The 17,285-nt window shown below is 33.5% G+C and overlaps 1 protein-coding gene across 1 annotated transcript in view; it reads right to left on the bottom strand.

Annotated features, from left to right (window-relative positions):
- The window catches only part of LOC150106628 (teneurin-m-like), a 281,208-nt gene that overhangs the window by 221,048 nt on the left and 42,875 nt on the right, over positions 1 to 17,285 (bottom strand). The gene's annotated exons all lie outside the window — the stretch shown is intronic.

Here is a 17,285-nt window from a genome sequence, read left to right as displayed (position 1 = left end):
TCCGCTGCGCCTATAGTTACACTGAAAATAAATCCCAATCATTGGCTGCAGACAATTAGGGAAATATACGTTTACATCAACAGCGTCTAAACAGCGATCCAAGTCGTACACATGTTTTTAAGCGAAATTCGAACCCTGAGCGGTTGTGATCAAAACAGTCGCTCATACTAGCTAAGCTGCTGAGGCTAATCCTTCCAAAATTGTTAATGTACAATTATAATAACATTAAATAATGAGAGAGGTTGAAATTAGCTGTGGAGTTTTAAAAATTGTCATGATATAAGCACAGTTGTTTCCCCTGACAACTAGAAGAAATCGGGATCAGCAAAAACCGAAATTCCTTTGAAGTTATTTACTTTACTTTCAGTTGCAATTACATGATCGCCGAAAGCCTGCATTGCCTATTCGGCAAGAGAGAGAGAGAGAGAGAGATGATGATCTCAGAAGCTAACATCGAGCACTGATGGGCGCTAAGGCATCTAAGGCACGCAGCTTCCTACAAAATGCCACGCGCAGGTTAGAGTGGGGTATTGAACTTGAAATAAACTAAAAGCAGGCCAGTTCCGCCATAGACACAAATGCTACCTCTACAACTAGAACGCACCATTTGGTTTACGTGGAAAAACACTACCAAATGATGCCCGAGGAACAAAAATCACACAACTTCCGGAATAAAAATATAAAATGTAGAAGTGTAGAACCAGAAGTGCATAAACTTCTGATCACACGCTCATGAAAAACTGGAAAGTTAACTTTAAGAAAATCACAGATGTAGGTATATAGGAGTACGTTGAAGTGCATTATATCTGCTTCTTCGCAAATGCAACTAAATATATATTTAAATTTTTGAAAGAAAACTTGGACTGCTTTTTTGCAATTTCCACCGCTAGAGGTGTTTTTTTTGTATATATATATATATATATATATATATATATATATATATATAACTCTGATATTTGGAAACGGATTTACCATAATGGCTGCATGAAGTGACATTAGTCTTTAACTGTACATTGCGGTTGTCATAGTGACTTCGTATCTCATCATTTCAGTTATCACCTTTGAAAGCGCGCTGAATTCAAAGATATTCATTAGGTTTATAATGTTACAGTCACAGTTCGTCATCAATTTCGTTTTATTTTAAATTTAATTAGTTTGCTAATATGAGCAACCAAATTCCTCTTTAAGGTTTATTTTGATGACATTGATGACATTGATGACATTTTGAAGAGGGCTTTTTTCGTGTGTATGTTAGTTTCAGACCGTCTTAGCGGTAGAGTACTGAAACTTATATGCTTTAAATATAATTCTAAGAATTACATACAACAATATCTACTCTCTTTTATCATGAAACCATACGATAAAGTTAGAGCTATATTCTAACTTCTTTAGCAGGTTAGCGAACCGCTCTCTGCCCAAAAGGTTACAGGTTCGAATCCTGCCTAGGCATGGATGTTTGTGATAGTCTTTCACCTTCTTACATTCATCCAGAAAAGTATAAATACACTCTCCCAAGATGGAGTGGATTAACATGGGAGAAGTAGACCCGCCCCTCCCGCAATGGGCGAGGCGTTTACCCAGTGTGAACATTTAAGGATGCCATGAACTAGAGAAACTGTTTTCGAACAAAAGGATATTAAATCTTATTTTTAAATTAATTCTTCTTTTGTTCAAAGTTGGCATCGATTTCTTTTGAATGTCTTCATTGCTATGACATCTCATAACTTTCAAGACGTCTTTCCAAATTCTTCTGAATGAATTTGTCATAATTTCTTCAACTTCTATGAGAGTTTGTTTGGTTAGGCGGAAGCGGATAGCCAGGTAGGATCATCAAAAATTTTATTTTGAGCAGATTTTCTTTGTCTTGTTTCTTGTTATTGATGTCCCGAATGTATTTTTTAGAACAATAAAAATTACATAATATCCCACAGTATTATAAGTTCCTTCCTTTCTTATATATTCCAAAACAATACTTCTGTTTTTTCCCTAAGACACTTGTGACGTCACTCGTCCAAATTTCCATGACAACAGTCAGTTGCGCTTGCGTATATCAGTCAGTAGATATTATGCATAATTTAGTGGTAAAATATAAAATTTATTATAAATTTAAGTATACTCATATTTAAATATCAAATTAGGGATCAATATCTTCATATTTTCAAGAATTTAGTAAATTCTGTAAAAATATATTAAACTGATATTTATTTTTTCCTGTTAGTAGTATAATAATTTGTATTGCTTCAGAAATTTTGGGGGGAAGGAGAATAGACCGGAAGATGCGGTGATTGATAATCATGGAAGGTAATGGATGGCAATGCTGTAGCCAAGCCAATGAAGTCCTAACTGAGGCTCGACTATTGCTGTTACCCTCCTGCCATGATCAGAGCTTTAATAGCTCAATAACACCCTATCCTTACACTGTCCTCTACAGATAACGGGAAGATAAAAAACATTCTTGCTTCACCCCTTTATTCCAGTCCTTATAAGGATAACGACTAAGAAATTTTGGGAGGTGGTGAGGCCGAGGTTTTGATGAATCGACCGTGAGATGCGGTGATTAATACCCTTGGAGGGTAATGGATGACAATGCTGTAGCCAATGAAGTTCTAACTGAGGCTCGGCTATTGCTGTTATCCTCCTGCCATGATCAGAGCTTTATAGCTCAATAACACGTTATCCCTACACTGTCCTCTACAGATAACGGGGAAGATGAAAAGCGTTCTTGCTTCGCCCCTTTAAGCCAGTCCTGATAAGGACAGAAATTTTAATGTTTGGAATTTATTAAAATATTCTTTATCTCAATCAGTTTTGGTTTTTGTAGGATTAGGAACCGTTTTCAATCTGCAATATAAACATACACACCTAACTGTTTATCACTCTGTGGGATTATTTTCATGTTTCTTCAAGGCGTGTGTCTTTGTGTAGCTCCATGTTCGGATCATTATAGACTCATATAATACATAAGTAAATTGTGCTTATGACTCTGCGCTTTGTATAATAATTATATTAAAATGTTGTTTATTCTAATTTTAGAAAGCAGTATACCATTATCAAAAAACAAACAAACTAGAAATAAATTTCGAAGATGTAAAAGAATAGATGAATGATATTTTATTATTAGGAATTCAGCAGCCCAGGTCTGTTTTCTCTGTTAATTACGCAGAAAAAGAAGAGGAAAAACACAGTTTTGTGACATACGCTAAACAAATACCACTAACTCATCAACATACACGAAGAAGGTTTTAATTTTAAAGAAAAATGAAACAGAAAAAAAAAAGTAAGCTGAAATTGGATACTTGAACATTTTTCTTAACAAATATAACAGAGAAAGAAACTACATTTGTAGAAAATGTATTCTATTTCGAAGGATTTACTAGTTGAAGTTCATGCATCTCAGTAATTGATGTGAAAGAATTGTTTCTTTCATTGATTACTGACGTATAGGCGCTGATTACGGAAGGAAAATGCACAGGATGTTTTAACAAGCAGGAGATGTATAATGAGGATAATAATGTCACACAAAGTAAATAAATAATGAGAGACATCAGAAGTATAATATGAAAAGATGTTGCCTTGACAACAGACTCGAAAGAGAAAAGAATATTTCAGATCCATTGTTGCACGTGCATTCCTCTCGAGAATGTCAAATACTAATTTATAACCAGGTAACAATGGAAATATTGTATTTTGAATTTAATGACGCAAGATTTGTTGACGAATGCTTCTGAGCTTAACACTAACGATAAACTATGATTAAAAATTCTTTAATCTTGTGATTTTAATCGTTAACATCTTCGTTAAATTAACATGTTGTTAAAACTTTGAAATAAGATTATATCAGCTTTGGATTTCTGCTCATGTAGGACTTAAAACCTTCCAAGTATTTCAGACGTTAATGAGGATAAAATATTTTTTGTTCTATTGAAATAAAACAAAAATCATACTCTTTATCTTCTGATTGTTTACGATGACAAGTATGCGGATGTGAAAATACAATTAGTTTTAAAGTTTAAAGAAACAGTTTAAATAGAGAATGCGAAATGTTTAGTACGTTAGGCATCTGGTTGAGTTTTTTCCTCCTGCAAAATATTAAAATTGACCAGAACCAGAAGATATATCAATTAACAGACGTAATACATCAACCAATCAGCAGGTTCGACCACATCTAACAATTATGATGTTTATGAGATCATTATTGCATCTTTATGTCGCGTAGGATTCTGAAGGTTAAGTTTCGTGGTGTAAGATAACACACAGAATAAAGAAAAAAAAATTGTAAATAACTAAAATGAAAACAAAGAACTGTGCAGTTTTAAAAGCTATAATTACGAATAATTCTCATAGAAATATACTACATAGTATGGAGGAATAAAAAAAACAAACTAAAACAACCTTGGAACATAAAAGGCCGAGATAATATTAATATATCAAAATTAATGTAGTCTCTAATTAAAATCGAAAGAGTTTAATGCTAAATGACTAACGTTAATTTAATTAATTAACAGTTTAGAGAGCGATATCTGTAAACTTTGGAAAACCGGAGAAATTAATTATGCGATTAACATTAAATTAATAGTTAGCATTAAGCTGAGAATGAATTAATTTCTCGTGGGTCGTTTAACCACTAATGTTAACAGATCTACTTCATATGACTTTAGTTTCGAAAAGCTCACCAACAGTGTTAATGTCCGGTTATTTTTTTTTCTTCCAGTTTTGCGATAGATATAAATATTTTCACATATCCTAATTTAATGTTTGATAAATCGATTGGTGTACACTGTACGTAAGCTGCGTTATTGTTCATGGCGGTGATGATAATGTTGTATCCAAATACCTTGTTGCTTTTCTGAGACAAGCTCAACTCACCTTCAAACCTTTTATAAATGTTCTTGGTTATACGCCTAGCACAGGATTCGAAGTCTGGAGAAGAAGCATTCTATTAGTCTTTCTATCATTTCTCTTTCCCATTGTTCAGCTATATACATTATACTCGAAATAATCAGAATTTTTCAATCCAAACATGGATCTTGGCTCACCAGCCAGTAGACTATAACTTCGAATCCCATAACGAACATAGTGTTTATTGAATGTCTGGAGATGACAGATGGTGAAAGATAACCGCTATACTGCTTACTACAAAGTTAGACAACCACAATACTGCATTTTGCAGTATGGAAATTGTCTCATACTATCCATTCTGCGAACCTGGTCAACATTTTTTTTTTATCATTTGACTTTCATCCTAGAAAGTTTGTAAATCTCTAGAACATTAGTATTGTAGGTTGACTAAAGATTTTTTCTATTTATTAAATTAACTTCTATTTTTTGTATTTTTTTATTCACTTTTACCCTGGAGACCAAATAGGGAACTTTCTTCGAACCACTTCAGATCTTCAATAAGTGTGACCGGTGGTTTCACGCCAGGAGATGAAATGCATCTTCCACCTAAAAACAATCCCATACATCTGAATACCACGACAGGATTCTAATCCACAACCTGTTGACTGGAGAGTGGAGATTCTAACCATTCGGTCAATCAGACCGGCATTTAGTGACCATATAGTATTTTCAGGAATTTGTCTAATGCTTTATATGAAATATATCCACTAGTTTATAGACGATGTCATTTCCACACTTCATGGTCAAATTACAATTTAAAGCATGCTCATCTATATCCTTGAAATATTAATTCATTATTCATTATTATTATTATTGTTATAAAGTTTATTATTTTTATTTCGGCCCGTTTTAATTTCATTAAATAGCCGGAGAAGTAATTCCTTCTTTCAGCGAGATGTAGCTGAAGAGTTTTGCTAATGATCGAGTCTGCTGCGCATCGTCTTGTTCCGTTTCAGTCGCACATTACTCCATGACACCGCGCGCGTTGTTCTTCGATCCAGTACACTTTTGTTTTTCTCTTTCTTTTGTTTTTTTTTAATGAAAGACAAGCTATAATAGGTTAAATATATGAAATAATGCTAATAAAATAAACGTATTATTTCTGTTTATCAGTCAACCTATTCAGGCAACTACAATATACGATACGTTCAATAAACGTTCTCGCTTCTACTAAAAAACTTAGTAGAAAACATAAAAATCAATCTTGTTTCCGTTCATTAGAATTAGATTATTATGAATATGTATTTTTAAACATGCCTCATCACCAGGGGCGACTCGTGCATAGGCACTGCGGAACTGCAGCACCCCCAATTTTTATCGATATATAAATATATTAATTAATTTATTTATATTTGCTCGTAATATTTAATTTTATCATCAACAATCCTATATAATTCTCTTATTTTGTATAAAAAAATAATAAAAATCCATCTTGTAGCACTTAGGAGAGCGAAGGACGCTAGCGGCACTGTGTTGACCACAGCGTCATATTGCTACGCGCGCAAGCATGTGCACGTCATAGTGAGATGCGAGCTATTAGCGTAATGCGGCACTGTCCGTCGCGCAGTTCCACTATTGTTTATATGTAGTTTGCGCCAGTAGTAGAGTGTTCGTAGTGCTTATTGTGTTTACTCCGTCTCTTTAAATATTTGGACATTACAATTAAAGGATTTAATTGTAATGTTTAAAAATTGTAAATCCATTCCTTTAATTACAATTAAAGGAATGGTTTTTATTTTTAAAGAATTTTGAATTATACTAAACTGTATAATTTTATCGATAATAAACAATATTTTTCATGTTTAATTTTTTTTTAATTTTTACCATAATTTTGATATTTTATCCAAACACGTATGCGCTGTACTTACAGTGTGTATGTATATTTCGAAAGTTGCAGCAGCCTCACGATTTCAAGCCACGAGCCGTTGCTGCTCGTGACCAAAATAACTTCTATTTGTTTCCACGTTGATTTTCTTTTTTTTAATCTCTTTTTTTCTGTTTTTGTTTGTTCTTTTTTCGTACATTTTTCCTCTTTTTTTCTTCTTCATATCCGTCTCTTAGTGTAACTCTTTTAAGGTAATTCATGTACTAATAATTGGACTAAAGTATGAACTGAAATCTCCTATTTGTGAGACTATCTTTTAAGAAGCGAGTCGGTAGGTAATGGCGAAGACATCGATAAGTGAAAGTGTCAGCAGCCGATGCAAGACTTTGGTCTATTGGGTTTTCTCATTCTTGGTGTGACTCGCCAAAATTCCTTCGAAGGATTTGGTTCAGCAAATTCCGAGATATGCCTTACTAAATCCTTTCGACACTTGGCGATTCCTCACTTTGCGGCCTGTGATGGTTATGGGTTTCAACGGCAGATAATATCGGTAATTTAGAATCGGAGACAAAGCGAGTTGGAATTCTCAGGCGTCATCAATCAAGCGAGAAGTTCGACATAGATAGTTCTGTTGCAACTGTCAGGTGTTACGTCAGTCTGGAACTTAGCGGGCATGTTTGGGAATGATTGATTGCGTTCCTTTTCCTCAAATAGTCAAGCACTTTCGCAAATGGACACTCACGTGGAGAGCGAGAAGAGATCGGAACACTCTAAGACTATGGTTAGCCAGGTCACCTTGTTGAACATAACCTACTTGACCTTGGCAGCTTGCCTACTGTCATTTCTACGAAGATAATGGAATGAAAGACCATCTAAGATTTGTCTTTTATCTTATCGACTTAAGGAAATGATCCTCAGGGAGGGAGTCTTCTAAATGGCTTCAGAGGAATTAAATTAATTTGTAAACATTGAACATCGAAGAGTTTCAGGAAAAGTTTAAGTCATTATCTGATTGGATAAATTGTCCAGTTTACAAAGATCTGCTCTTTGTGCACTAAATCTGATGGAACCAGCTTTTCATCACAGCATATGGAAGAGGTAATCTTTGATACAGAACTCTTAATCAAGGAGTTCTTCACATTTGTACTTAATCAAGCAGTAGGTCTGCATTTGCACTTAATCAAGAGAAAGTGCATCACATTTGCACTTAATCAAGAAGTAGTTCTTCACACACACACACACACACACACACTAAATATGGAAAATGTTAGGAAAAGTAAGTTTTTTACACGTACATTCTTAAATACAGCATCTCTTCAACATCAAAGCTAAATGAAACAGCCTTTTATAGGCATTAACTATAAACTAAAGCTCGGTTGATATTCATCTGATATTTAAATCAAATACCATTCAAATCATGATTCACTTTTGCAAAACAGGATGTCGTTGCTCCTTTTTTTGTGTGTTTGTATTCGGTAAAAATTATTTGCCGATGGGTATGAAAGTATTATAACGAATTTCCATTCATAAAGTAACAATTTCACATGATAACTTCTTTCAGATTATGGTAATAAAAATCCATTTTAGCATTCTATAAATACTTCAAAAATAGCTTAAGGCAATTCTGAGCTTACGAAGAAGCTTTCTGTTTGTTGTTTGCTTGCCTGATTTTTTATTACGCCAGCCAATTTTTGTTATTTCTCCATCCCAACCGACAGATATTGAACTGAAGCCTGATCGTTATTTAAGCTGTCATCTAAATTATTTATGGGCTGAAAAACGTTCGATTATTCTATGTAGAACTCTCTTTCTCTTTCCCTTACCCCCCCTCCTAACATTTTAAATTATTTTAAACAGCGATGTGAAGGAAATAGAATTGTTATTTAACTGATCGACGGAAGATGCCCAGCTGGCATGTTTTCGTCCTACTTTGTCTGAAAGCTTTTCTTTATCTTCAAACGTACATGTAATAAATTGGTGATCAAGGCGGCATTTGATCTCCTCCTATCTGATGTAATCTTCGATGAGGTAGAGCAGCAAAGTGTTAGAAACAAGGGAATTCATCTCCTATGTGCGTTATTTAACTAGCACAAAGAAGACAAGCGGTGCAATCTCAGGTTGTTATCATTCCTTCCTTCCAACAGAATTGGACAAGAATTGGCTAATACTAAACCCCTCCCCACCTCCAACTACCTAAGCTTTGCCATGAGCCTGTTTTGTTTTTGACGCGGCACGTGACCCATTTCAAAAGAAACGCTACAAGAAAGGCGTGACCATGCATATTGCAACAGTCCTTTTCCTTGTTGAGCGCGCGTGTCTCCCCAAACTATAGATTGTACCAGCATTCATAATTAAGCTAGATCGCTACGTAAATAACCATCTACGTCCAATAGAATTCCGTATAGAGAAATTTTCATTTAAAAGTTCGATGTTTAAAGAACATATAACGCATTCATAAAAGCTCTGCCTACATGGTAGATTTTATCTACAATTTATTTACCTACAAGACACAACGTTTAATTAAAAATTGAAATGAAAAGATTATTCGTAGTAAGGTTGTCAAGTACTAAAGTTCGGTTCTTTTTCTATTAAGAATGGTGCACTGGAAGACAATGAGTCTCTCTCTCTCTCTCTCTCTCTCTCTCTCTCTCTCTCTCTTAGTAAAGAATGAAGAAATTACATGCATTCTCCGATTGTTTTTTTTTTTTGTGAGTTTTTTTGTCTTATTATTGTCGTTAGATTTCACTTAATACATTCATCTTGTAATTACGAGTGGATGTAAACATCATCATTCGAATAATTCATCTGTCCATTTTTAAATTATTAACGGATGGAATTACAGTAAGAAAAACATTGAAGTGTATCGGAAGATATTTAAGGTAGTAACTCCTTTCCTGTTCCTTTTTCTTGATCTTTCAGCATTATAGGACAACCTTGCGGTATTTACGAATATTCAACATAGCGTTAGTTGGACTTCTTCAAATCCTGTCTAGGACGCGAAGAATCTTTATAAATGTTTTAAACAGTGAATTCACCTTTCTCATACCGATGTAGAAGGGTTTTTTTCTACAGATAATCACGGTCAAAAAAAAAAAAAAAAAAATCGCAGCATTCTCCGATTGAAAACCAACACATAGCCTTAATTGTTTTAATTCGATATTAAATAACCCTAAATAATAACCAGATTATTGAGCAAGTAATAATTTATTAAAATTGATGTATTCTGGTTGTCTTCTAGTTAAAATATTGTAATAGGATGCCAGATTTAAACTATTTTAGCTATTAACATAATCCATCAACTTAATTAATCGTGGCAGAGGATTGAACGGACACTCTTGCAGAGTGTCACATAGAAGGCAGAATCAACGATCATCAGAAAGAGGCCTCGATATCCTTCACAACAGAGAACACAACAGTCTTGCATATGCTAAAGTCATCTCTTTGCTTTGTGGACGTTCAGTTCTCGTCCTTGATGTAGAGAACAGTTTTTGTGTGATTTGGAAATGAAAATGAAGCTGAGTTATCATCTCTTAGAATTTTGTGTGACACTGACAAAGCACTTACCGGTGAATCATGCCATGAGTACTGACCATACCAAAACGAATATCCTATGTTGTGTTACTAAAATGTCACACAACAACATCGGCCCATATTAGAAAGCTACTTCATCAATAAAAGCAATTATGCTGACCGTTTCAGAAGTAATTGGATAAATATTTAATATAATCAATCTTGAATTTAAAATAAAAAAGCAAGTTTTTTTTTTCTTTCAACGTGAAAAAGCTCTGCCATGTCACAAAGAAAAGTTTGCGTCTTAACGGGAAAAAACATGAAAACAGACTATTAAAATCAAGAAAAAAAAAAGGAAGAAAAACATGCACGCACAGCTCAAATGACCACCATATTGAACAGCGACAGTAAATTTCATTAACAGCCCAATTGCAATAAGCACGATACGATACCGATGCAGACGTATCGAATTCCCTTAAGAACGTAGTTCAATAAAATGAAAGTTTCGCCACTTAAATAAAGGTAGAGAACACTGTGTAGTGACGGTAGTTCGTGCACGGTAATCTACGAACTTTTGGGAAAAGAAATAAGCAAAACGTATTGTAATATCAGAGGTAGAAAAAGATTTGCTTATGCTATCAATCAACATGGATTTAGCTTCGCGAGCCTGTAAGCGGGAAAAAAATCGGAGTCTGAAGAACAACAAACATGGATTTGTTTTGTAACATAATTTAAGATAGGATGCTATCAAGATTTATTATGTTATCTATTCTTATCTTGGAAAATACGTGTGGCGTGTAGATAGTAGCATTGGTGTTTAAATCAGTCTACGACGGAATTTGTCTGACCCTAATAAGCGCATTGTTTAGGCAAAGTTAGGATAGATATTTAGTAGTCTAGAACATGTTCACAAAAGTAAAACCAATGCTTAAGGGTTGAAATCGTGTAATTCACTGAATTCCACCGTTTATTTCAAGTCTACTAAGTGGGAACATTGAGAGAATTCTGAATCTCTGTTTTGAATACAGGATTTATCTGTTGTCGGATGTTCAGACAACGATTCATATGTATCACTGTTTCTTTAAGATTATCCAAAATGTCGGTGAGTTTCCAGTTTCGTTTGTTCTTTTTCATTCCTATATTAATCCCCCTATATTTCTCCTTTGCACCGTTTTCTCTCTCTCTCTCTCTCTCTCTCTCTCTCTCTCTAATGGAGTTTTTATGACATCACTTTCATGACCTATGCCACTTATTACCCACTTGCAACCAGAGCCAAATAGTGTTATTCGCTCCAAATATCAGCGATATCTGTGCTAACAAGACACGTTTTCACATTATGGGATTTATTCATTTTTTAAGTAATTGTAACATCTGAGCTACAAAATTACAGACAGGCCATTTATTCACCATCAGCATAGTATTTCATCGTTAACCGTAACGTAAGTGTCTCATTACTAGCTATTTGACCTTGGCTACACTCCTGTTCCAGGAAATACAAATTGCATCACATAATAACCTTCTGCAAAGTCGTATTAGTTGAAACACGCTTAAGTACTGCAAAACATCTGTGGTTTTCAAAGTTTATGTACAGAAATAGGCCTACTTTAGGAGCATTTTCATTAGAAAAGTGTATAAATAATTAGTCTAATAATATTAGTTACTATTTAAAATGTAAAAAAAATTAACGCGCTTAAGAAATAAGGATTAAAATACACTGATATAGTTAATACATAAAAACACTATATCCACTGTTTCCAGAGAATATTTAGATAATTTAAAAATATATTAATATTGGGAATTATTTTCTCCAATCACGGTATTTTAAACATACCAAATTCGACGTCGTGTGTTGGATCTAATGCGCATGTGCGAACATCATTACTTTTACCAGTGTTTATAAACGTAGATATTAATCTGGATGTAATGGTTAAAAATTGTTAAAAAAAGTAGTGATTTGTATTAATTTGTTTGTATATAAAATTGAGTTCGAAATTTATAACTAAATCCCAAAAACTTTAAATGTATAAAAGCATAAAATGTAAATGTAAAAAAGATGAAAGTGTATAAACTGTAAAACATATGGTTCACAATTCAGAGCTATAAACTTCAACAGAATAACTACAATAAGGATATTGCACTGACACTTCGGTAACAATTAATGCTTCCTGGTAGGGTTTATAAATGGAACTAATGACGTTGTCGGTGAACTTGCATTTGGAAGGCCTCAAATATCTGGTGAGATACTAATCAAACACAACGACAAGAAAGAGATCTCTGGTCATGTCTATTATATTCTAGTGCTCTGATATCTGAATTATAGTACAGATAAATGACATGATGCTTGAGAATAAACTAAAAGAGATGTTATTTGGTTATGTTTGTAACAATTCAGTAAGTTAATGCTAAACATTTGAAGGGAATGAGATTATTCCACATTTTTCCATGAGATAGCTCAGAACTAACGCGATTAATGCGTCTCTCTCTCTCTCTCTCTCTCTCTCTCTCTCACACACACACACACACACACACACACACACACACACACACACACACACACACACACACACACACACATGGGAAAAGATTCATAGTGGGCGTTGAGGTCATTTAACTTTATATAACGATCTGACTTATATAAACTTTGTGACCTTACCGCCCACGGTCGGTGCCTATGAAAGATTGTGTTTCACACTACTTCGTGTGAAATTTGGGGTGACTTGTTTTTGACCTCGGCAGTTGTCCTTTTTAGACCAATTCATTTTCGCGAAGTTACAGAACAGCGAGCTGACGACATCACATTTGTAAGAAGTGGTAGAAAATTAAAAAAACATATATAAAACACCCTTCACTCCTCCCCACAAAAACACAGGAGACCGAAATATGCATTTTCTGAAGAAAAAGGTTTGGTTGGGAACTAGTGTTCTTTTTCACCGCTATCTCGAAAGAGCACACCATTATTGTAATTACTTGTTCCAAGAGTAATAAATAATAAAAAAAAAATTTTAAAAATCAAAGCGGGAAGGATAGCGTATTCGAATAACTAACTAAAGAGACTTTAAAAAATATTGGCCGATCTGTAATGTACTTTGTGACATTGCATTTATTTCGAAATTTGTTCCTTGGTTAGTAGCAAGAGGTATACTAATAGATTAGCAATAAATTCAAGAATAAGCAACAGAATGAAGAAAAATTATACTACAATACAAACGGCATCTCTTCATATTAAATTTGCAGTTATAATTCAAAAATGCCAAATCATTATTTTTTAATTTTCTTCTGTTAAGTTAATATATATAGGAAATTAATTGTGTTATCCCAGTGTGTTAGCAAACACTGAAAACATCGTACTCTATTTGTGTTACTGTTTATCACATTGTTTGTCAAGAAAAGTACACTGCAATTAAATTAGCCACTTAGGAGAACTTTTACTGTTCGTTCCAAAGATGATCACTCCAAGGGATTGTAACATTCGGCATTCCGAACAAGAAGAAACCAGCAAAAGAGATAACAGGAAATCTGTTGTTCAAAATAAAATTTCCAATGATCCTACCATATTGACCATTCCCTTCCGTCTAACCAAACAAACTTTCATAGAAGTAGAAGAAATTATTGACAGACCTCAATTCAAAACCATTCCGGTGAATTTGCTAAAAAAGAAAGACAGATTTGGACAGTCGTAAGATTTAACATTACTGAAGACATTCAAAAGGAAGTGATGCAAACAGTGAACAGAAGAAAGTCGTCGTACATTTTTGAACAATCGCAGGTCGTTGTTTCAAATATATCGCTGTCTACGGCGAATATTTTTGAGGGGAGTAGCTGCTCCTTTATCGAGTACCCATATACAGTATGCAAGTCCAAACATACATAGAAAAAACTAACAGAGTTTAACAGCAAAAGTTATTTAAACCTAATTTTGCCCTCTTAAATGCTTTAAAAATGTAATAACAATAAAAAAAAAACGCTTAATGCTCGGTATAAATAATATTTTCAACTATTACAAGCCTCCGAATACAATTCTGAAGACGTGTAATTATGGTGACTTGATTTACGTAATAGAAATTAAAATGCATTAATTTTAATAACTTCACATGTCTTAAAATCTTATTTGACTGTGGATTTTGATTTTACGGAAAGCGATTAACGTTGTGGTTTATGCGATATTCATCGAAGAATCGTTTACATATAGATATCCAGCGCAACGCCATGGGAGAGCAACATCTAGAAATTTTGTGGAACATACTTCTGACTGAATTTATACGTTTTCTTCTCTCTCTCTCTCTCTCATTCACATGAATAAAGTTGAGATCATTTAACCTTATATAACTGTCTGAGTCTTACGTATGTAAACTTTGTGACCTTACCTCCCACGGTCGGTGTCTATGAAAGATTGTGTTTCACACTACTTCGTGTGAAAGTTGGGGTGACTTGTTTATGTGACCTCGGCAGTTGTCCTTTGCAGACGAACTCATTTTCGTGAAGTTACAGAAAAGCAAGCCGAAAACATCATAATTATGAAAAGTGGTAGAAAATTAAAAAAAAAAATATATACATTGAACACATTTTACTCCCTCCATTCTCACAAAAACACAGGAAGCCGAAAACTGCGTTTTCTGTCTCGAAGGATTGGTTAGAAAGTGCTCATTCTCATTTCTGACGGTTAGAAGAAGGATAGCTTATTGTAGTTACTAAAAAGTTAATAAAAAGTTATTCCAGTTACAAAGGACTAAAAAGTCCTTTGCAAAATATCTACTGATCTATAATATGCTTTGTAACGTTGCATGCATTTCAAAACATTTTTCTTTGGTTAGTAGCAAGCATTACATTATTAGACAATAACTTCAAGAATAAGCAATAGAATGCATGAAGAATTATAGGAGATTAAAAATTCAGTTCATATTAAATTTTAAATGACGAATAAAAGTAAAAATGCTAAATTATTAAAAACAATCATCTGGTAAGTTAATATTGGCAACCAAATTAATTGTGTTATTTCGTGAAAGATAGCAGATTTTGTATCACTCACCCAGAATGTTAAAAGTTACATTTCTTAAGTTTATAGTTATCGAACTTTAACATTTCATTATGAAAATAATACCTTTCCATTTGTAGAAAAACTAGAAGTTGCCAGATTTTTATGGAATCTCAGAATATATTACTATATCGTTTTTATGTAAAAAAAGCATACTTCACTTGTGCTATTCAAAATGTATATTAAAACGGCATGAAATATGTTTTTTTTTATTTTTATATGAATGCTGTAATATGTTTGGCTTTAATTTTCGAAAAGGGAGTTTAAACCAAGCTGGTGATCATCGTTAATTTATATTTGGAACGATATTTCCTTTAAATGAAGAATGAAACTGATCAGATGTTAAATAAAGAAAAAAAAAAGAAAAAAAGATATTTTATTTCAGAGTTATGATCGTTCTGTGAATAGAAAAATTTAAGCACATTTTAAATGAGTTGTTAAAGTAAAATTTCCACATCCTTCTTTCTACATAAAATTTATAAAAGATCAATCATGTTCTAAAATATTCACTAATGAACAATCTCTGTGTGGGAAGAGCAGAGAAAAGCGCTTTCAACAGAAGCCTCTTAAACACTAGAAAACTGTTGGTCTGCTTGTGATATTGTTTATTGCATTCTTTTTCGGGAAAAGTGTACTACTGTTTTATTTGTCCACTTTGGAGAACTGTTATTGTTCGTTCCAAAGATCACTCCAAGGGATTGTAACATTCGGAACCACAATAAGAAGAAACAAGCAAAAGAGATAAAAAAGGAACCTGTTCGAAATAAAATTTCCAATGATCCTACCGTATTGACCATTCCCTTCCGTCTAACCAAACAAACTTTCATAGAAGTAGAGGAAATTGTTGACAGACCTCAATTCAAAACCATTCCGGTGAATTTGCCAAAAAAGAAAGACAGATTTGGACATTCGTAAGATTTAACATCACCGAAGACATTCAAAACAAAGTGATGCAAACTTTGAACAAAAGAAAGCCTTCGTACACTTTTGAACAATAGAAAGATCGTTGTCTTAACCATATCGCTGCCTATGGACCTTATTTTTGTGGGGAAAAGCTAGTCATATGGCACGTGACAGTATGCAAGTCCAAACAAAAAAACTAACAGAGTTATGTTTCCGTGCTTAACACAAAATATAAAGTTATTTAAACCTAATCTTGCCCTCTAAATGTTTTAAAATGCAACAATAATAATAATAATAATAATAATAATAATAATAATAATAATAATAATAATAATAATAATAATAATAAAAGAACACTTAATGCTCGGTATAAATAATATTTTCAACTATTACAAGCCTCCGAATACAATTCTAAAGACGTGTAATTATGGTGACTTGATTTACGTAATAGAAACCTGCATTAACTTTAATAACTTCACATGGCTTAAAATCCCATTTGACTGTGGAGTTTGACTTTACGGTGTCTGATTGATCTACTAGGGATTAATGTTGTCGTTTCTGTGATATTCATCCAAGAATCATTCACAAGTAGATATCTCGATACCCTTAGAGGTTTACGGACATTTTTTAATGCAGTCAGTTTATTATTCCTCTATTGCAGTGCAATTCACAATTCAATTTATTATTAATCGTTTCATGCGGGCTATTTTTTTATTTATCTGTTTGGAAATTAATATTTTCACAACCACCTCGCAAGATCTGTAATTACGAAAACATTTATTCGAAAATATTGAAGTTGTTTTTGTATATCGATTTTTGCATGCAATTGCAATTTCACAGTCATAAATTAATGCGACACCTAACGTCAACTAACTTATGTATCATTACGTTTATTTGAGCACGTGCATGCTCACTCGTGCGTCATTGTTAGCTAAGGAACGTGCTGGGAGTAAAAACAGATTGAAATGACATAAAATAAAGGAGTTTTTTTCCATAGTTTTTTAAGGTTTTCGATATTCAGCTGTAATAAAAAATCAGTTAATTAAAAATACGATATCTGTCGCTACTAACGGCACATATTCTTCTCTGTAACATATCTGAATTACATTTAACGTC

Source organism: Typopeltis vanoorti, chromosome 5, assembly GCF_054136105.1.
Source record: "Typopeltis vanoorti isolate ZY-2024b chromosome 5, IOZ_Tvanoo_1.0, whole genome shotgun sequence".
Taxonomy (NCBI): Eukaryota; Metazoa; Arthropoda; class Arachnida; order Uropygi; family Thelyphonidae; genus Typopeltis; species Typopeltis vanoorti.
Note: the sequence above shows the minus strand (reverse complement) of the source record. Positions and strands in the feature narration are given on the sequence as shown.